This window comes from Aethalodelphis obliquidens, unplaced genomic scaffold (assembly GCF_003676395.1).
Source record: "Aethalodelphis obliquidens isolate GAN/ISIS:26980383/991018 unplaced genomic scaffold, ASM367639v1 scaffold9, whole genome shotgun sequence".
NCBI classification, from domain to species: Eukaryota; Metazoa; Chordata; class Mammalia; order Artiodactyla; family Delphinidae; genus Aethalodelphis; species Aethalodelphis obliquidens.
In genome coordinates this window covers 4,577,803-4,600,441 of record NW_020837953.1, presented here as the reverse complement: position 1 = coordinate 4,600,441, position 22,639 = coordinate 4,577,803, and the positions used below count along the sequence as shown (strand labels likewise).

Sequence of the window (22,639 nt, the reverse complement as noted above, 5' to 3'; positions counted from 1 at the left end):
GTTTTATTTTTACAAAATAAATAGTGTTTTGACAACTATTTTTGATGCACTCCACCAGGTAAAATGTTTATAGCAAAAAGGGCCCTTTCTCATCTTCTGAGATGGCCCACTCTCTCTGTGGAGTGTGTCTGTCTCTAAATAAATCCACTTCTTACCTATCAAAAAAAAAATGTTTATAGCAAAAAGAATAGAAAATACAATAGCTCAGTTTTTAAGTGATTTCTATGTGCCGAGTAATGTGCTAAATGCTTAATATGCATTAGCTGGTTTAATAATCCACATGTTAAATAAAATAGATGTTATTATTTCTATTTCACAGATGAGAAAAAATAAGCAGTGTCAAGACTAAATAAACAGAAGAACCTGGACTAAAATCCATGTTGGTCTGACCTCAAACCACAGACTATTTTTCTCTGCAACTCAAAAACATTAACAGTGATTGCTTCTGGATAGAAATATTATAAATGACTTTTTTCTCTCTTATACTTTTTTGTGTTTTCCAAATTCAATAAACAGAGATTGTTTCTTTAAAAAAAAATTCTGAAAGAAACATTCATTAAACTTGACCATAGCACTATACGGTTAAAAGAAGACTGCTGTATGCAACGGATCCTCGCTGAAAACGGGTTAATTACGAACACTAAGAGCTTTCATATTCAGCTGAAGCTTCTGTTCAAATCTAATTCCTCAAAGTATATTGCTAGACACTAATGGAAACCCAAAGAGACACACGCATTCAGGAGATGTATAGCCAATGAATTTTCTGTTGTATTTATAGTGAACAACTTTTTTATATCCTAACATTTTTATGCCAGCTATGAAAAAGATAAATAAATATTTATGACACTTGCTCAATGCCACAGTAACTACTAAGTTGCTCATGTTCTCACTCTGCTTTGAAATGTGCATATTTTAGTGGCTGGGAGTCTCAACCCTAAGTGAGAAAGCCACAGAACGCTATCACTTTCAAACCCTAAAACTACTCATTTGACTCACTACAGGGATTTGCCTCGGTAGGAGCACATGACAAGCTTAATCAAGGCAGCTGTAGACTCAGACAGATACAAAGCTCGGTGCTGCCCAAGAAACAGCTAAGAACACGCCAGAATTGCCATGGACACTGGTTTTACAAAGCTTCCCCATGTATCAGAATCATCTGATCAAGAACAACAAACAAGGTGACTGAGGGAACACACAAATAAATGAGAACCAATTTCCACCGTTCAACTGTCTTGCAGAAACCTTCCTTTACCAAAAAATGGCCCAATTTACCCCCTGGTAATATCGACTGAACTTCCACTTGAGGGAGATTTATGTCGTCATAACATACTAATTATAACGAATAGGTCAAAATTCACCAACGGGTAGTTCATGAGCTAAAAGCCCACAGGCCAGTTATCTTCTGCCTACACATATTTTTTGTTTGTTGTTTAACTGATTTAGCGCCAAATTTTTAAACAGACGGATTTCTAATTAAAAGAAAAAAAAAGTTTCTAGCTTTTCTTGGAAAAGCTGAAGACCTGGCTACATTGGTCCAGCACTCTCTTATTGCAATCATCATTTGGAGCTGAACAGTGGCTTACCCAGTGCCCCCTCTCCCCTCCCCCCCACTCCAGACTATTCCACCAGCTAATCTCAGCTGCATGGCCCTTGTAAGCACCTGAGCTTGCAGTTCTTTTAACAGGAGACACCATTAAACTATACCACACCTAACAGTGCTCATTTCACCCAAAAATCTACAACCATATTTCTCCATAGACTGCTCTTTGAACCCAGTCAATAGGAGAAGCGAGAGAACTGCAGAGAAGGCGACATAAAGTGAAGTCTATTTGCCACCATCTACCCAACCACAACCTCCTGGGCAACATTTGGTAAAAAGGTGTTCCATGAACTGTCCCTGTTTACCCGTCCAGACTGACTTTCCCCAGCTCCTGACACCCCATCACTTTGTGATCCATCTGTACCAACTTATGCAGGGTTCCTCATACATGGAAGTGCCCATCTCTACCTTTGTCATCGTCCCCCAGTCTACAGGCCTCCTCCTGCCTTTACTGGTTTTGCATTTTCCCCAGTGGACTGCATATGGAATACGGGCAACTAGAGTTCCTGTCACACTCACTCTAAAAGCCCAACACAGGACTCAAAACACATTGACTGCACCAAGACTCACCGGCAAATTCCAAGCCACCTTCAGAATGCTTAGCTTAGATGCTGACCCCTCCCTACCCTGGCAAAATCCATCCTTCTGTCTTATTTTTCACCGTAACTAATACTTTTGGGGGCCATACTTAGCCATATTATTATCTGTTTATTTGTGCTTCCCGGGCTAATCCTGGATCTTGAGAAAGAAATTTGTGTCTTTTTTATGGCTTTAACAAAAAGGAGCTTGGGCTTCCCTGGTGGCACAGTGGTTGAGAGTCCGCCTGCTGATGCAGGGGACACAGGTTCGTGCCCCGGTCCGGGAAGATCCCACATGCCGCGGAGCGGCTGGGCCCGCGAGCCATGGCCGCTGAGCCTGCGCGTCCGGAGCCTGTGCTCCGCAACGGGAGAGGCCATGGCAGTGAGAGGCCCGCGTACCACAAAAAAAAAAAAAAAAAGGAGCTTGCCATTGTGCCAGTATGTTGCAGGGGCTCAAAAACACTGAGTAAATGGATGAAGTGATAGAGTCCCACGTCCTTTCCCATAAATCATCACTCCTTGTCATGGACACAGAGGTAGCCATGTGATAGGTCACCCCTATCATCATCATCTTCATCATCACCATCATCATTGCTGCCAGCACCACAATCTCCATTTGACAGACAGCAGAAACCCAGTGCGTGCAGCAAAAGAGCCAGGGTTCAAAAGTATGTCTTTGTGTCCAATGTAGCTGACGTGCAGCCAAGGGGACAGGAAGGATCACATCCCGAGGACTGGGATTATTCTACACATTGCCACCTCCTCTTTCACACCCTCCCAATTTAAAAATAAAAGGGAACAAATGCTTGTTTAGATCATGTCCAAGACAAGGTCACCATCACACCAGCAACCTGGAATGTACCCAGAAGATAGCTAGCGGAATAATGTATGCACAATTCAATTCTAGTGGTGGCAAGCCTGACGTCTTTACCTACAGAACATATCTCGTATCTTCTTCCTCTGGAGTTTTCTATAAGTTATGGATTAATAAACTTCCCCCAAGAATGCTGCTTTATTAATCTTGAAAAATACTCAAAAGAAGAAATATTTTATTAGGCCCACCTAACATGAATTATGACAAAGTCCCATGTGTGCTGACAAGAAGGGTGCTTTCTGCAGAAAATTGTGTTTGTGGCCATGGTGGTTTCCCCTACAGTTGGACTTGGAGGAAACAAAATATCAAACTGTCTCCTGACCTTTGAAGACAACAGGGGCCACCAAGGTCACAGCAAATCGTGACGGATCTGAGGGTGGCATGACTTCAAGCCCCTACTCTGAAAGCTGAAAGAAAAAAAAAAGGCACAGAGACAGGAGTTCTGTTACTGTTCAACCACTGAACTCTTCATTATACTGAAGCGCATCCTTTTCAAAGGGAATGGCTGTGGGGCTGTGCCATCTATTTCACTTGTCTGAAGGGGGAGGGGGAGGGAGAAAGGAACTACTGCTTATGGCATGACCACCGGTACCAGGCACAATTCTAATTGTGTTGTAGGCGTCACTTCTTTTGATTCACAAAACAGCCCTGTAGGAGCCCATTTCTCCATTGAGGCTCAGAGCTGAGGGTCTTGCCTGTGGCCACAGAGCTAATTATTGGCCAAGTCCCCTTGGTTTGACCATCTGTAAAATGGGGACCGTAATGCCCTCCCTATCTATTTGATGGGATTGTTCTGAAGATCAAAGGACAAGGCATCTGAATTGTGTGTGTGTGTGTGTGTGTGTGTGTGTGTGTGTGTGTGTAATTTACCTATATATTTCACTTGCTGGCTTCATTCATTCCATCTGAATGTCAACTGTTCAAAGGTTTAAAGTAACCAAAGAATCAGACCTAAAATTCACTCACTAAATTCATTTGCCTAAAATTCATTCATTGTAAAGGGGCAATAAATGATTCCAGCTCCATGATTCACCCCTTGGTGACCCTGTGACATATTTGCCAGGTCTCCAGCCTAAGCAAAAGACATCTCACCTACAGAATGAAGTGGTGGCTCTGCTGGGCTACAGGGGCACATCCAGCCCTGGCATTCCATGATTCCGGAGGGGCTGGGCTGTTTACCATCAGCATTGCCCTAGAACTGCATGTTACTGGGCCACATTTCCATCATTCTTCCTCTGCCATGTTGAAATACAGAGTCACAATACCTTATCCAAATACCCTGGGTCTTTTGTGTTCATAAAGTGGATTTTATTTTGCATTTTAGACAGGCAGCCTTTACTATGCCATACATTTACCTCTTATTTGTAATACCCCTAGCTGGGTTTGGGGTGATGCCCTGTAATCAAATTCATTAATGCTTCTAGAGCCGCTGTATGCCTATTCACGAAGGGATCACTAAAGATTATAAGGAACTTCAAGTCACTTCAGGTCAGGTCACATTTTGCCACTAAATGAGTTATTAAAAAAAAAAAAAAAAGTTTGAGTTCTCAGAGACTCGTAGTCCTACTCTGCTGTCCTACTCAGCAGGGCACCCAACATTAGCACAGCTCACCCTAACAAGATAGAGATTCAGCTGCCAGCTGAGTCACTCTCAATATTCTGTGAGGGAGGTTGGATGGGCTGGGGTGGGAGGAGAGAGAAGAGGAGGAACTCAGTTGTGTTCCTTTAGGTCTGCAATATTAATAAACACTTTTGTTTGTTGTTTTTTTTTTTTTTGGCGGTACCTGGGCCTCTCACTGTTGTGGCCTCTCCTGTTGCGGAGCACAGGCTCCAGACGCTCAGGCTCAGCGGCCATGGCTCACGGGCCCAGCCGCTCCGCGGCATGTGGGATCTTCCCGGACCAGGGCACGAACCCGTGTCCCCTGCATCGGCAGGCGGACTCTCAACCACTGCGCCACCAGGGAAGCCCAATAAACACTTTTGTAAGAGATTTATTTCCCTGGCGTGTGAACTAGTCCTTTGCCTGTTTCTCTCATATCCACTCCTGGCCCTTCCCCTCCACTCTGTTGAGTATGGCAGAAAGCTGGCCCCAACTACATTTCCCCGGGTTTTCTGGCCAACTAACTTCCAGTGAGGCTCACTGAATGGGAAAGATGGCAGGAGACAGGAAGGAAGGAGGAGGATCAAGGGTCTCCCTCCCTTTCTGCTTCAAGGTGGCATCCCCTGCTGTGGCAGAGTCTCCTCCACAGTTCCAGCCCCTCCCTGTGTGGTACCACGCTTACGCAGCCTCCGTTCCATTTCCAACAGCCTCAACACCTGGGCTCTGATAACACCACCCGCTCCCTTGATGCCTGCAGGTTAAGATCTAGAAGCAACCTGACTTCCTGCTCTCGCTAGTGTCCATCCCTCGTCTCTCTGTCACACTTTCAGCTCTTCCAACATCTTTGTTACTAGTTCCCTATATTGAATTCTTCCAATTAAGGTACCTGGTATGTGTCTCCTGACTAGACTCTCACTGATACGGTGCATATCGTTAAAATAATTAAATTCTGCTTGAAAGTCGTGGTGGCGCAGCTGATGCTGTTTTGGATGTGTTCGGGGATAGCACAGAAAGGCACTCTTCGGCGCTGACGTATACTGGTTGGCAGAGTTTCGCTCTTTAGGCTGAAATTTTAAACGAGCTACAGGTCATCGACAAGGTGACCAATCACCCACATAAAATACTTAATGCTACTATGGGATTTGACAGGGAACTGCAAAGTCCACCTCCCAACTACTGCCCAAATTCTTCCTCCTCCACGGAAATAATGCATGTGATAAAGACAGGGACTATTGCCCACTGCAGTAACTGTAAAATCACACTACAGACCCGTAAGTTGAGAAGTCTTTGTTGTTGATTTCATGCAACTCCTTTGATTTGATTTAAAAAAAAAAAAAAAAAAAAAAGGAAGCAGAGGAGGGAGGACAGCAAAGAACAGGACAGGAAAGGCACAGTTTGGGAATAAAAGGAGCTAAAAACATGTCCCAAAAGAAACTGTTCAAAATTACAACAGAAAGCCCTATTTTGTTTTCACAGACTCAAATTAGTTCAGTAAAGGGATACTTTCCCCTCCACTGCAAAGGCACTGTGGTAGCCTTTAAAAATTAAAGGTAGCAAGTGTTTACAGTGAACTTCCTCAACAGGCCAAGCATATGGCTCATGAAATCCAGACGACAGTGCCCTTGAGAAACTCTCAAATTTAAAGGACTCCAGATCAACACGCATGGAGCAGAACAACTGACGTAATGAAGTGTTGGTGCTTAGCAGACCCAGGGCTCAGGAAGCCCGAGAAAGATACACTTGCCTGGGAAAGGCAGACAGAAGGAAGCATCGAACTTAGATTGAGCCTATGGTGTAGAACCCTTATATTTTTTTTAATTTTTATTTTATATTGGAGTACAGTTGATTAACAATGTTGCGTTAGTTTCAGGTGTACAGCAAAGTGATTCAGTTATACACATACATGTATCTTTTCTTTTTCAAATTCTTTTCCTATTTAGGTTATTACAGAATATTGAGCAGCATTCCCTGTGCTATACAGTCGGTCCTTGTGTGTGTAAAGTCAATGACCTTTATATTTTTAAAGAGGGCGATGTTAGTCCAGTACCCAGCCCCCTTCCTCCCAGCCACGCTGACGTACGGCTACTAAAACAAGTCAAGACTTCCCCTTCCCCTGACACATCTGGAGCAGTCAGATGTATACAGTATGATATCTCACCTCACTCCTATGACCCCAGATACACAGCAGAGAGAAAATTTATAGTGGTATCAGGAGAACCAAGTGGTTAGATTTTTGGTCCCTTAATCTTGCTTTCTTTGAGACATCCTCTTTTTACATCACCCTAACCTAATGCGGTACGCATTACCTTCATTCCAGAAAATATAATGAAACATGTGCTGATGACAGAATGTGAGAGAAGAAGGAAAGAGGTACAGCATCTGGCAAGGGGAGGAGAGAAATTTGAAATTTTATGGACACTGATGTCCTAGGGGTAACTTTCAGAGAGAAATGGATATCCTGCCCTAGATCCTAATATACAAATATTATTTGAATAGGGATAAATGAGTGGGAGTAGGCTTATGAAAGAATTAATAGCATGAGGAAATCCAGAGAGACAGACAGACAGAGCAACAGAGAGAGGATAACAAATGGCAGGTAACAACCACCACATGGGCTATAGTCAGAAAGCTCTACAATTAGCCCTCTTTGGGCAGATATAAGTTACAATTTCCATGCATAATGGTGTTTCCTCAAATGAAAAATGCTTCAGTATTTCACTATATCATCATCGTCAAATATTTGAGGATCTTAAGACAATAAGGTGCAATGAAAGAGCATTGATATGGGTGTAGCGAGACCTGGGTCTTCATTCCAGCTCAGCTAGATGGCTTGCGCACGTCTTTTCAGTTCCCTAGACCTCTGGCTCCTTGATTGAAAGTGGGAACAATATTCACTGACCTGAGAGATCTACCTGAGAAGTCAAACCAGACTGGAGCTACCAGCCAAACTGCATCCCTCAGGCAGCCAGATGACTCTGCACAACCCCTCCCTCCAGGGAAAAACCAGAGACGTCTTTTAAAGGCCTCTGCCACCTGAACCAGGTGAGTGGCTGCTACTCGGGGTGATCACCCCTCATCGGCCGCAATCCTCACTTCCACAACCCCCGGACCCACGGGGACAAAGGAAAGCCCAGCACTGCTGGTCTGCAAAGCACAGCAGTGATCCAGCCAAGGGTGGTACTAAGCCACAAAGAGCTCTTCCCTTGAGGCTCTTCTGCATTCAAATCAGGGTACGTAAAGAACCTAATGTTTAGTAAGCACTCAGAACCACCACCTTTTCTCCTCTCCTTCTAGCCCTCACCATCCAGAATAAGAAATACAGGTGAAGTACGATGAAAACTAATGCATGCCTAGAAAATATAATATTTTAAAGATGGCATTTACAATAGCAACAACAAAAATATAAAGCACCTGGAAATATATCTAACGGAAGAGTGCATACCTTTACGAAGAAATTTATAATCTGTATGGAAAGACATTAAATAAGAACTAAATAAATGGATGAAGGTACTATGTTTATGAGTAGAAAGGCTCAACATTATAATAATGTCATTTCCCTGAGTTAATCTATAAATTCAAACAATAATTCCAATCAAATCTCAATAAGTATTTGAGCGTAAGTTTAAAAGACAATTATAAAATGTATATGGAAAAAATGTATATGGAAGACAAAAGGCCAGGAAAGGCCAAGTTACTTTTTTTTTTTATTTATTTATTTTTTTTGCGGTACACAGGCCTCTCACTGTTGCGGCCTCTCCCGTTGCGGAGCACAGGCTCCGGACGCGCAGGCTCAGCGGCCACGGCTCACGGGCCCAGCCGCTCCGCGGCATGTGGGATCCTCCCGGACCAGGTCACGAACCCATGTCCTCTGCATCGGCAGGCGGACTCTCAACCACTGCGCCACCAGGGAAGCCCCCAAGTTACTTTTGAAGAAGGACATCATGGGGGGTCTGTCGTGCAATTACCAAGGCTTTTTATAGAGCTATAATAATAAAGAAGCGTGGCTTGCGCAAAAGAGTGGACAAAATATATGCCTATAAACTAACCCTAAATGCCAGGATGACTTTTCCCCATACAGAATCAATTCCTACCTCACACACGTTTATATAGATCCCCCAATTAGAAATAACAATGCTATTATTCGTGTAATAGCTGTTAATATTCCACCAAACATTAATTCCAGAAAATATACTATAAGAAAGGATTATAGAACCTAAATGTGAAAGAAAAAACAATAAAGCTTTTAGAGGATAATAAAGGAGAATATCTTTATGACATCAGGGTTCTTAAAAAGGCTTTCTTAAACAAGGCATAAAAGTACTAACCATAAGACAAGACTGATAAATTCAACTACATTAAAATTAAGAAGTTAGAGAGCAGAAGATTGGCAGGAATCCAACTTCTATGTGGCCTGTGAATCTATTCAGCTTCCCAAAGGAGTAAATTACAGTAACCTTTTTGCATTCATTGCAACGATGTTCTAACAATACATGCCGTAGCTCAGATTCAGCACATGGCTGGCCCATCTTTGACTTCAACTGGATTACCAGCACTTTTAGTCTAACTTGAGTACGTTTGAACGGTTGTGTTTTATATTCAGAACTTTTGTGAGCATGCATGTAATACTGCTCAAAATAACGTGTCCTGGGATTGAAGACAAGCACCACCACGTGCCATGGTCAGAGTGGGTGGGCATCACCGGGCAATCCCTAGGGAAGAGCAATGCATGGCTTCTCTTCCTTACTCTCTGGGCAGTGTCTGGATCATGTACGATCATTCACATCCAAAGTTGACTCTTGTCCTGCCACCTGTTGGGATTTTTACTACTACTCCCAAGTCTACTGGGAAAAATCTGCACCAGCCAAGTCAAAGATAGAAAATCCTAGGGGTCTATCTTAGCTATAATCAACATTGAACCCTATGAGAAAAGCTAAGCCACCATCTTCCATATAAACATGATTTAGCGCGAAAAGCCTCTCCCAGGGAGCCTGTAAGTCTCCCACTTTCTTTCTGCTCCCATTCTTTCTGCTGTGCATTCCTCAGCAACATTCTAACACTCACTGTACATATTGACATACGTGTATGCAGTAATATATGAATATAGGCTAGGACAATAAAAAAGGAAAATGTCACCCAAATATGACATATGTTTTAGATGACAAGAGCTTTTTCAAGAGGATGTCCCTCACTCCTATGAAGAGAGATGCTTGTCGTGGCATGACGGTGCGTAACTATAAAACTTTGTTACTGAAAATAAGTTACTCCCCGGGGAACCTCATAAACCTTCAAAGTATCTAGTGTCCAGGGACTGAGTAATTAATTAGCATGAATTGATAAATTTCCTTTTTGATTAAAAACATTTCTGGTTATCATTGTTCCTGTAATGAAAGTGGACAGTTCTAGTGGATCAGTTATAGGACAGATTTGAATAAGTTGTTACTGTTAATGATTCCAAAAGATGTCAAGAAAACAGAGATGACTTTCAATAGCTGATTGTTACTATTCATTTCCAAATCCAGATTACAAAATAAAGAACTGCAACCGAAAAAAAGAATGTTTTCAAGATCGTTGATCACAAAGAATTTCAATATTGTCAGTGAAAAACAACTTACCCCAATCTTTCTATCCACATGAGCTTAATTAACCACATAAAAGTACACACATTTAATTCAATTCAATCCAGCAGACACTTATTGAGCATCTACTACATTCTAGGCACTGTTGGTAAAAGTAAAAGCCACGTTCCTTCTCCCTAAAGAGCTTATACATGTCCTCTCCTGGACAGTTATTGGACAAACTACTATTTCTTATCATCTCTCTAGTGACTAGCTAGAAACTGGATGAGAATTCAATGGAATTCTTTTTAAGTCTGTTCTTCTGAAAAGCATATTCAGAATAATTATACGGAATGATAAATAACAAATGTGGAATAGTGGTTCTCTCTGGCAGGAGGGAAGGAGATCTGATGGGGAGAGGTTACTAAGTGGCTTTGACTACATTTACATGGCTTGCCTTCCTAGGCTGAGTGGTAGGGACAGAGTTTTCTACTCATTGTTATGTATACATTTTCATATGTCTTAGAAATATACCATACTACATTTCAAATCAAATGCATTGCCTTCTCAATCAAATTAACTGTTTTGCTTAAAAATAATAAGTGCTTACCTACAAACCTTTTCTCCAGTCTATCTCATGAGACACTGAGAGGGACTTCTTGAAATCAAAGATTCTGCAGAAAATAAGTTTGGAAAACTCTTAATGAGGTACATGAGTTTCTTAACTGCAGGAAATCTCTGCAGCTTTCACATGTCAGTAAATACTGTGTCTTACTAAGGGTAGGATACATAATTCGGGGCTTCCTAAATATTTTTGAGCATGCAACTTTTTTTCCTTGTGAATGCCCTTTCTTTTGAAATACTCATAACCATCCTGGGGGACACCAGTGCTCCCCAGAACAAAGTTTGGAAAAGGCTCTACAAAATAATCCATTTCAGCCACATATGCTACCTTACAGCCACTCTTAACAGGATGCCCATCCCCAAACCAACGATGAAGCTCCTTGCCCGCCTGTCTGTGCCCATATAGTTCTTTCAACCTGGAATGCCTTCAACCCCTCAGAAACTCCTGGTCAACCTCCAGCTTCCAGCTGAAACAAAATCTCTTCTGTGAAGCCTTAGCCATCCTTTCCTTTCTCCAGGTAGAAATAATTCCTCAACTGGAAGCTTCCAGTGCTGCTATACAGATATTCTCTGTACCACATGTCATGCTGTAGCAGCTATTTATGTATAAGGCCAGATGCCCAGATGGGAGAGACTGTACCTTTGCATCTTGGAACTGTCTGCAGTGCCTAGCACTGAACCAGAGCGAGGTAAAGGAGGTGCTAGTAAGACATGTTGAATGGACACAGGAGTGATGTCTGTATCAGGACATGTGTGGCCTCAATTTCCAGATACTCTTTATGCATATTCATAATTTTCAGCTGTTACTGTTGATTATGACACTAACAAGAATAGGAACAAACAGTCATAAAGAATGAAAAAGAGACAAAGACTGGGATAAACACAGAAGAGACAAAGGAAGAGAAAGAGATGCTTAACTGATAAAGAGTGAATGGATAGATCCAGTTGAGAAACAGAGTGACAGACCAACAGAGAGTCAGAAATCGGTATGATGCTCAAATTATCAACACAGGGCTGGTAATTTTCCAAGACTCCCTGTAGGTGGTCAACACAGCTGACTTGGGTTCACTCTGAACTTCACATCTGTCTGTTACCTTACCTCCTCTAATTTTATCCCCTAAGCCAAACAACACATCTTTGACACCACAAACTTTTACCATTTGAGCTGTGAGTTCTCCTGTTCAGTAGAATTTTATTTGTTTTCTCTTTATGAGAATCCCCCACTGGCACTGTAGACTGGTTACATGTCAGGTTAAAATAAAATCATAATAATAAAAGCAAGTTGGCGATTTCTTTCCAATAGAATATGGTAGCCTATTTCATGAAATAGAAGCCAGAGAAGTTTTATGATTCCCAAACCAAAACCTTCCCGTTTCTAAGAACTCAATGGAAGAAAAATACAAAGAGCATCTCACAGAAAAAGAAACCTGATCATCTGCTCTCCAACCTAAGGGAAGTGTTAAAGTGATTAATTGATTTAATGTCTTTTTTTCTTTTTTGTACACAGGTTCATATCCTGATACACATTTCATAGATTGAGTTCTGTGCTCGTTTTTCATGGCTATAACCCCAGAGGAGGGGTTTTCTTTTCCTACTGGACACTCTTTTTTCAGTACAGAACATCTGGCTGGCTTCCGCTCTTAGCTGGTAATACCCACCCCACCGCGCACCATCCCCTCCTGGGGATTCTATTTATATTTAATTCTATTTATATTTCAGGCCACTACTCCATCCTGGTATAGGAGACAGTCTGGTCTAGAAGAAGCAGCACTGGTCAAAGAATTCTGGGTCTGATGGTGTTTCTCATTTGTGCAGTTATGCATCACCCCAAGTCTGATTTGCTTTCCAATCTATAAATTGGGAAGAGCTGACTACTCCTAGAATTTAATCCATCCAATAGTCATCTTATTTCCTTGACAATAACTGCTGAAAAGTGCAATGACATAGAGATCTTAGCATTATGAAGATTTCACCATTCCCTTCACAAAGAGGAGAAACCTTCAAGGAAATATTTCCAATAAGCCAAACACAAAACAAAACCTTTGCCTGAACTCCTTCAATACCTCTCCTCCTCTCTACCTCCTGGTTAACAAAAAAGCAAAACAAAAAACAACAGGCCAGATACTCTTAGGATATTTAAGTCTTAGGATATCAGTGACGAACAGAAAACTTTTTATTTTCAAGGAAAAGGATTTTTCTCTTCTTTGAAGGATAACATTAACAGCTAAGTAACATCACATGCTGGGTACTATTCTAAGCACTTGGTGTTAATTCCTATAATTCTCACAACAATCTTATGTGGCAGGCAGCTTTTTATTATAAAGAAAATTGAAGCACAGAGAAGTTAGATAAGCTGGTCAAAGCCACACAGCAGGCAGCGCTGGGGGAACTGAGGTCTGAACCCAGGCAGCCTAGCGCCCAAGTCCAGACTTCTAAAGACCTGTTATACCACCTCTTAATTTTGAGAATCTCTGCGTTCCTCCACTGGTAACCAGTAAGAGCAGTAATGCAATCTCTGCCTACCCAGTTACTGAATATACTAACACAGTAGACACATGTGAAGCAATACCTGCCACGATGTCAGAAGTGTTCAAAATGCCCACCATCAGCCTAACGCCCTGCTGGTAATAGAGAAGTACCCATCTTATGTTGTTGGCATCTGAAATTGGCAACAACCTGTAGTTTTCTCCTACAGGAAGTCTAACTATTCCATTATTCCCCATTAAACATGACAACCACCCTGGGAGATAGAGCTCACCTCCCCACTCAGAGGTAACGTAACGTAGTCGTTAGGACTGAAAGCTTGGATTTAAATTGTATTAGTTGCTGTATGACCTTGGGCCAGTTACCAACTCTCTCGGTGCCCCACTTTCCTTATCAATCGAATGAGAATAACAATACAAGTATGCACTTCCTAGGGTTACTGAAGGATTAAATAAGTTAATGCATGTGAAGTGCTTAAGTCTGAGTCTTAGTAAGTGCCCCACAAGGGTTAATTATTCCTATTTTTATTATACTAAGAGAGGTGATTTGCCAATCCAGTACCTGGTTTCCATCCTGCCCTTCCAATTCCAAATACCATCCTCTCTCCTTAGCAGAATTCCATGCTCTCTAGTACTAAAAGTTACCATTCTCCTGAAATCCTGCTAAGTGCCAAAGCGCCCAATGAGACATTTTCCCCCATAAGATTGCTCACAGCTCCACAGAGTAGATAATATTGTCCCTGTTGTGCAAATGATGAAACTGAGGTTCTGAGAGGTCGATTCATCCTCAATCACTTAACTCAACCAGTGAACGTTTTTTGTTACAGTTAGCCCTAAGTAACACTTAAAGTTCCTGACAGCCGCCTTCAATCTATGCAACTTTGTAAAGTGCCAACTAACAGACATACAGTGTGATTTTCTTGCTTTGTTAGCCTTATTGGCTTGAGAGAAGGATTAAACCCCAGCAAAACCAAATGTTTGACTTGAGTGAATTATCAAAATGCAAATGCTGCCTCAATTAGATTCTTCCTCTGCCTGCAGGGTGGCTTCAGGCACCCGAAATCCACCAAAGGCCATTTTTAAGATGGGTACTATCAGGGACCAAGCCAAACACCCACCCATTTAAGAAAAAATTCCTTGGACGGCAGAGGGGAGTGGGAGCAGAGGATTCCTCTCTGGCTTTGGGAGAAAATGAACAAGAAGTGATACCATGTCTTCCCTGCAGCCTCACACAATGGTCTGTCTTGCAAATGAAACATACTGTGAAACAGCTTGTGAGATGAGCTTCATCAACAGTAAACAATTTTTATTCAGATTTTATTGTTGAATACAATGAACATGATTAAATGTTTCAGATACGCCTATTCAGACCTTAAGCAAACCACCACCCAAAAGGAGAGGAAAAAAAACCTAAAAATCACCTTCTAAATCTGCTTTAGTCAGAGATTTAATTGCTAACTTGATGTGGAGAACTGAATTCCCACTTGGTAGCAGCGAGATAGTAACAACACGTTTGTACTCCCCACTTCGCCCTCTTCTCTCATCCCTGCGGATCCGATCCTCTCACCGTTGCCTAATAGTTACAATGTCAGTCTTTAAAATCACCGCATTTTGAACTTCCTAAACCTTTAAGAAGGCCTCTCTGTATGGAAAAGAACAATAGCGCTTCAAAAGCCATTTCTTCGAGTTTTCAGTACTCCAATTGAATGCTGGGATTTCAATCAAGGACATCAGCAGACAATTTCTGATTGCTAGAAGTTGACTTTTATACAGTTTTCATTACGTCGCCCTTCTCAATAGGAAACCAAGAAAATCTGTGATCCCTTTCAGATTCCAGAATTGTCACCAAGCCTTGTCAGGATGGAGACTGAAAGAGATGGGGGTGGGCTGAGGAGAAGCTGTGGAGTGTCCCTATTCCACCCAACCTCTCCACTTCCCCCTCCTCCTCTATCTTGCCTGTGCAATTAAGGGTTCCATCCAGAATCACTCATTGAGATAATAAAAACAATGGGTGCTGATTCAGGGGGTGAGGATGGTTTATAATTTTATGGATTTCCCGAAGACCTATAATTGGCACATAAATGTACAGACGTGAACCGGTTAATTAGGGAGTTCTAAACGCAAGCCACCTTTAATTTATATGATTACTAGAAAACATATGAAGTGCGATGTAATGTCAGCGGGACCCCCCACAAGGCCTTTATTCAAAACCATCAACATTTTGAAAGTGCGTTGAACGGGCCAGTAGGAAGGGAGCAGGAGGGAGTAACAAGCGACATCGGCGGATCCTCGCTCCGGTCTCCGCCGGGATGTTAGGAGCTGCAGTGTAGCATCCTTCTCGGAGGACTCGCCCGCCCAGCTCCGGGCAGCAAAACACGCACTCTCTGCGGCAACCTCTCTACTAACCCCTCTTTCTGAACGAACTAAAACCCAGGTGTGCGCCGGCATCCAAATGCACACGCAGACGCCGACCCACGCAGCCGCGCACCCCACCCTGGGAGACAAGCGCCGGAGTTCACCGATGCCCGCGCCGCGGCGCTCTGCACTCCGTCCGCGGCCGCTGAGCACAAGGCGAGAGCCACACCGCGGTCGCCCAGCGCCCCCGGCCTCCCCACCCCCCACCCCATTCCTCCAGATTCTCCCAGCCCAGGCGGAAGTGCCCAGGCAGACCCCCAACAATGAGGACTTGTGTGGCGCCGGGGGGCGGTGGGGGGGGGGGGGGGGGGGGGGTTAGTTCACAGGGAGTGAAACGTACACAGTCTGGCGGGTCCGGGAGGGAGCAACGCAGGAGCCAAGTGACATCAACCTCTTAAAGAAACCTTCCCCTCGTGCCCCCTTCATCCCGTCCACCAGCACTACCACCAGGAAAAAAAAAAAAAAAAAGTGCTTTAAAAAGTGCACAGAAGGGTTTCCCTGGTGGTGCAGGGGTTGAGAGTCCGCCTGCCGATGCAGGGGACGCGGGTTCGTGCCCCGGTCCGGGAGGACCCCACATGCCGCGGAGCGGCTGGGCCCGTGAGCCATGGCCGCTGAGCCTGCGCGTCCGGAGCCTGTGCTCCGCAACGGGAGAGGCCACAACAGTGAGAGGCCCGCGTACCAAAAAAAAAAAAAAGTGCACAAAATACTCGCGCCCTCCCACCAGGGGTCACAATAATACTCCGCGGGACGAGCCAGCCTCGGGAGGAGAGTTCCAGCTGCAGCAACCAGGGTTTTGAAATGTACTTGGTATACTCAGCCTACAGCTCCTTTCCGACGCCACGACACAACCTCCGCCATCCTTGACTCCCTGGCTCCAGGCTCTCTCGGCGGTTGAGTCCTGCTTTTAGGGCTCCTTTATGAACCGAACCACATGGATTTTAAAGTTTCCCCAGTAGGGGGGTGGGGAAACCTGGCTCTGCAGCCGAGGCAGAGCGTCAAGTCTGGATCAGAGAGAAGCAAGAGGGGGCGGGTGGGGAGGAGAGCTATCGGAGTGGAGGGCGGCGCGGGGTGGTGCTGGGGAGTGGAATGCAAGGGGCGGCAGCAGAGAACCGAGTAGATGGAGGACTCGGGAAGAGATGGGTTCCGAGGAGACGCGGGGTCCGGCTCTGATGGTGTTTGCGAAAGGGTAGGGGCCACTGGGATAGATCTCGCTTTTCGGCAGGTCGGAGCAGAACCGCAGCGCTACCGAGGAGTAGGGAAGTGAAAACCGGGTTTGGCTGAGCAGGGAAGAGGGTCCGACCTGGGGACGCCGGCAGCGCGGCTGAGGAAGGGCTCGGGAGTACCAGGTAGGTTTTGGAGTGGGAGAAGGAAGGCTCATGGGTGGATAGCGACGTGCCGCAGGAAGGAGGAAGGTGCAGGGGGTCCCGGAGAGAGACGAATGTATTAGGTGAGCAGGTCTGGAAAGAGAACCGCGCGTGGTCAGAAGTAGGGAGATAAGGGGTGGTATGGGGAGACCCATAAGGAAGGAGCAGAGGCGCCTATCCTCTCCAGCAAGTGGAGAAACAGGGAGGAAAACTGCAGTCTCCATCCCCGCCGCACTCCTGGCCAAACTCCCGAGAGGAACGCCCCAGGAGCCCTCCTCCGCGCCCGGGGACCCCGACGGAGCCACCCGGGCATCCGGGCGCCGCGTACCCGCCGACACCTGCCCGCGCTGAACTCCGGGGCGGCCGCGAGCCCACCGCCGTGCCTCACCTAGGCTCGCCGAGAGCTTCCTCCTCCGCTGCCGCAGCCGCCCAGGAAGCGGTTCCCCATGCCCGGCGGGCGGCGGCACTTAGGCGCGCTCTCCAGCCCGGGGAAGCCCGGGCGAGAGCCGAGCTGGGTCCATTCTCCCCGGGCGCCACGGGCTCCGCGTCAGAGCAGGGGGAGGAGACCGCCTCGCGCGCAGACCCGCCTCCTCCCGCGCCCCCGCCCCCGCCCCCGCCCCGCCAGCCCCTCGCCCGCCCGGCGCCCTGCGGCGCCGCTCACCTGCCCGCTCCCCGGCCGCCGCCGCCGCCTGGCCGCCCGCCGCGCTCCCGTCGCCCCGGCCTCGCGGCTCTCGCTCCCGCCCGGGTGCTCTGTGCGCCGCCCGAGCGCGTTCCGAGAGCTTAGCGGAGTCGCGGTGGCGACGAGGAGGAGGAAGAGCTAGCGAGCGAGCGAGCGGGGGCGCCGCGGTTCGCAGTCGCGCCTCTGGAGCCTTGCCGCTCACTCCCCATCCCGGCGTGGTGGAGGAGAGCCGAGACCAGAGCGCCGGGTCTCCGCCCCGGCTGCGTGGGCGGGGAGGGAGTGAGGGCGAGATGGGGTAAAAGCCACCAGACTCGGGTTTTTCACAAAGTATTCCCTGTTTTTGCCACTCACCATCGCCACCAGCCGCCCCCGCCCGGCCTCCCTCATTTTTCTCTAGGGTCTACTCTCTTATCACCCAGGCCTCTAAACATGCGCATACCCAAATGGAAAAAGCGCTAGTGCGGGAAAACTCGAGGGCAGGTCCCGCGCCGACGTGTAGCCCCCGCTCTCCTTCGCAGGAGGGGGCGCTAGGTCCCAGCGGCCAACCCTGGCTCGTGCGCCCCTGTCGTCACCGAGGCTTCCCAGGCAAAGTTGGGAGAGGGAGGAGGCGTGCGTCTATCACTCTTTCGTGCGTCCTAGGGAGGGACTCAGGCCCCTGAGGGTGTTCAGGCCCCAGTTAACCCCCAAAGTTTCCCCCTGCCGTCCACCCTCCCAACTCTGGTTCTCAGAATGTCCGGGAGTAAACAATCCCAGATTAGGACACGCGCAGAAGAAGGCTCCAGCCAGGATGCAGTCAGTTGCTCCCTACTTCTGGTCCTAGCTTACAAAGATCCGCCAAATCTCAGAAAAGTGTGTGAGTCTGAAAATTCTTCAGCCCTGAGACTGGATTCAACAGACCGTCGTGGCACACCCATCTCCAGAGTCCCGAACGCCAGGTGTAGGAGGGAAAAAAATCAAGTGAAGTCCTGTGCTGTTGAAGCAGGGCGCGGGGAAGGAAAAGAAGAGCCTGGCTACAGTTCCTTAAAACGTTTATTTTTATTCTCTTTAAGGCCACACTCCTGTTCTCCAGCTGGGTAATAAATGAAGCTAATGTGGCTGACTTGGGCTTTGTTTTTTGTTTGTTTGTTTGTTTGTTTTTCCTCGTAGTTTCCATCACTCAGCCATGAAAATTTAATGAAGCATTTAGGGTTATTACCTCCAGAGTCATTGGGCTAAAAATATTTAGCCTAATGCACTCCTTGTAGAGCCAGTAGGCCCATGGCTGGTACGTACAAAGTGATGGAGAGACCCTCCCTGTCTCCACAAAATTCACGACCCATTAAACTTATTCCATAATAACAGCTTCTGTACAAATGGAGGCCCCAGCAAACAGAGGCTGTCGTGCTCCTCCTGAAAAGATAACAACTTACATAGAGACAGGAAAAATGCGTGAGGTCATTGGCCGGATGCAATCTTGGGAGAAAAGTTGATGGGCGGGAACTCCCAACAAGGTGAGAGGGAGGTACCACCGGTGGATACTACTGTTTCTATTTACTTACGGGTGTGACCAGCGAACCTAATGGTGGGGACCAGAGCAAGTGGCTCAAGTCTCTCCAACTTTTCTAAAGTTCTAGAAAGTGGCAAGAGTTGCTACAGAACACTTAAGATACATTAGTAGAAAGTTCAGGCTCTCCAGGCAACTCTATTAGTTTCCTCATCTATAAAGACAGACCTCCGGAGTCTGAACTCAACACAAAGAAAACCAGGGGACATGGACAAACCACAGAAGACTTCACTGAAATAGAGAAAGGGGGTGTAGAAAACTGTTAATGCACTTCAAACAACTGGGACAAATGTGAAACCTTATGTGATTGAACATAGGTCTAACTTTTCATTGACTCTCCCAAAAAGTTTCTCAATGCTTGAGACAGCTGTGAAACATCAAAACAATTTATACACATGGTAAGGCCCTGCCTTTGAGAATTGTGGACTTCACCCCCTTCCACCTTGTTCTGTTTTCAGATGAGGTTATGATTACAGACTTTGAAGGGAATACCTGACACCGAGTGGCTCAGGGATAAAAATGGAAGATGCTCATGTAAAACTCTCTGTTCAGTGTTGGAGAAGGTGCACCAGGGAAACTCAGCAAATTCCCATTAAATCTGACAGGGGCAACAAGCTACAACTGTTCCCAACTCCAGGCTGGAAGAAAGTTATACAGATGCTAACTGCAAACAAGCTGCCCACCAAGGACCTAATAGTCTTCAGGGTTAAACCAAATCAAATCTTAAAGTACCATTTTAAGTTTTTATGCCAAACATGTCAAGAAACAACCTACTTAAATATTAGGGTGTTTTTTTTCTTCTCTTAAATAATAATATAGTTTGTATTATGTGTGGCATAAAGAAAAAAATCAATAAACATTCCTTTATCATCTACCTTGAGAAACAGCAAAAATGTTTACATTGCTTATTACATTCCAGGCACCATTCTGGGTGCTTTCCATTCATTAACTCATTTAACCGTCATGACAGCCCAGATAGCCCAGAAGTACTCCTCTTGGTGTGTGCTGGATCCTGAGCCATCTTTGACAAGTTACTTACCTCTCTGAGCTTCAAAATCTCAGTTCTACAATAGTGATACCTGCTTCATGAGATTGTGCAAGCTTTAAATGGAAAAATATATTGAACATGGCTAGCACTGAATAAGTCACCCAGTGAACATTGGTTCTCATTCCAGAACAATTCCAAAAATGGTTCACTTTAAATCAACGAGCATTTACGGAGTCCATTTTATATATCAGGCATTGTGCAAGGCATTGGAAATAATGATGGTAAATCAGAAACAGATCCTGCCTTTAAGGATCTCTGAGTCAACTGAATAAAAAACATGGGCATGAGTAGTAGCATGCAGATGGGTAGAAAGGCGTTTTATTGAACTTCACGTAATTCATCCGTATGCACATGATTCTTAAGACACCCAGGGGGGCAGCCTCTATAAGTACTGTTTGAGACTGACCTGCAATTGAAAGCAAAACCAAATGTCAGAAATCATAAATTCAACCAGCAATAATCACTCCTCCAAAGGAAGGGATGAAAAGTAGCTCATTTTGTGTATTATTACTTGTGTACATTACTTAAAATTCTGTTTATTCCTACAATCATTTCAAATATACCTCTCATTGGATGGAATATAATAAAATGAATTTGCGCTGTAAGCTCTGGGGATTTCAAACAAATTATTACATAGCCACTGTTTATTAAATAGTTTGTAGTGCTCGCTTATGCCAGGAATATGCTAATATTTCTCTACACATAAAGCTCTCAAATTAATAAAATTTTGAACAACGTTCAGTAGGAACATTTCTACCCAGCTTGTTAGAAACATCATGTGTTCCAAGTATACTAAAATACAGAATGCACAAAATTTCAAAGGTTAATACCAAAAGTATATAAGCCTCTCATGGTCCCTTTCATTCAAGATCACACTCAGATTCTATTTGTTTATTCAAAAAATATTTACTGATTGCTTACTCTGTACTAGGCACAATGTTGGGCACTGACAGAAGAAGAAAACAAAAAGAAAAAAAAAATTTGCTCTTAAACAACTTACAGGCCCATGAAGGAAACCCATCATTGCATTGCAGTAAATGCTATGATAGTGATAGTGCTAAGTATGGGATGCTAGAGGGGCATCAAATCTGGGCATTTAACCCAGAGTAGGATGTTAAGACTTTGTAAAGGAAGTGATACCATCTCGAAAGATAACTGAGTAACCAGGTGAAGCAGGGAAAGGTATTATGATTTCACCTATATGAGGATCAAAAACAGGAAAAATAAATCTATGATAAGAAATATTAGAACAGTAGTTACCTCTGTGGAGGGGGATTGCCTGGAAAGGGGCACAAGGTACTTTCTGGGATAATGGAATATATGATATCTTTAATGTAGGGTTGGTTTAAATAGGCAAATACGTTCATCAAAACTGATCAAACTAATCTTAAGATCTATGCATTTCAATATATATCTATTTTATCTTAATTTAAACAATTTTAAAAAGAGCACGCACAGAGAAAGTGGAGCAGCCAGTGAGACCCCACATGTTTATGGGAACCACACTGCTGATCTCGGGTGGTCTTGGCCTGCAGCGGCTTGAAGCAGGGTTTTGGTTCCCGGCCAGAGATTAAAGTCAGGCTGCGGCAGCGAGAGCACTGAATCTTAGCCACTAGACCACCAGGGACCAGTGGTCAGTGACAAGACCCTGGCCTGTCAGCTGTATAGAAAAGAATTTCCACAGAGAAATGGAAAGTAGTGAAACAAGTAAAGTGTTTATTGGGAGGGAAAAGGGTATATGTGGATAGACACACAGGTGGGCTCAGAGAGAGTCGCTCCCCTGTGGTAGTTTGAATCACTTTTATGGGGCATTTCTTCTGGGTTTCCTTTGGCCAGTCATCTTGCTTTACCTGGTTCTGAGTCCATATTTAGTTTATCTCAGGATCCTCCCATGCATGTGCGCACATCTCTTAGCCAAGATGGATTCCAGCGAAGAGGTCTATGGGTAGGTTGACATCACCTACTATGAGGTGACGCCCCCTCCCTTTTTGACCTCCAAGGAGCCCTTCTGCATGTGTGTAGTCGGGAAGGTCTCCTTGACTTCGAGAATGAAGAATATGTGGTCTTTTATCTCTTATCTGGACAGGGCTTAGCTTCTCCTCCCTCCTGCCATTTTGGAGTATCTGTCCACAGGGGACAAACTCCAGCTGTTCAGACTGGGGCCCATCTATCTCCTGCCTCACTATGATGGCCCAACATATATCTGTGCTAATATTGCAAGTCCTGAATGAAATATTCTACTCTCAATATAAAAAGAGTGCTGTATGTTGTGCATA

At 44.9% G+C, this 22,639-nt stretch overlaps 1 protein-coding gene across 3 annotated transcripts in view; it reads right to left on the bottom strand.

Moving 5' to 3' along the window:
- DAB1 (DAB adaptor protein 1) overlaps window positions 1–17,989 on the bottom strand; it is a 417,476-nt gene extending 399,487 nt beyond the window's left edge. The window contains exon 1 of one of the 3 annotated variants that reach the window (XM_027108386.1): window positions 17,755–17,989. The gene's annotated coding sequence lies outside the window, so the exon portion shown is untranslated. Of the gene's footprint in view, window positions 1–17,481; window positions 17,644–17,754 lie in introns of those variants that run through there. The other 2 variants (XM_027108389.1, XM_027108387.1) reach the window with 2 other exon arrangements.
- Window positions 17,990–22,639: the final 4,650 nt, after the last annotated feature.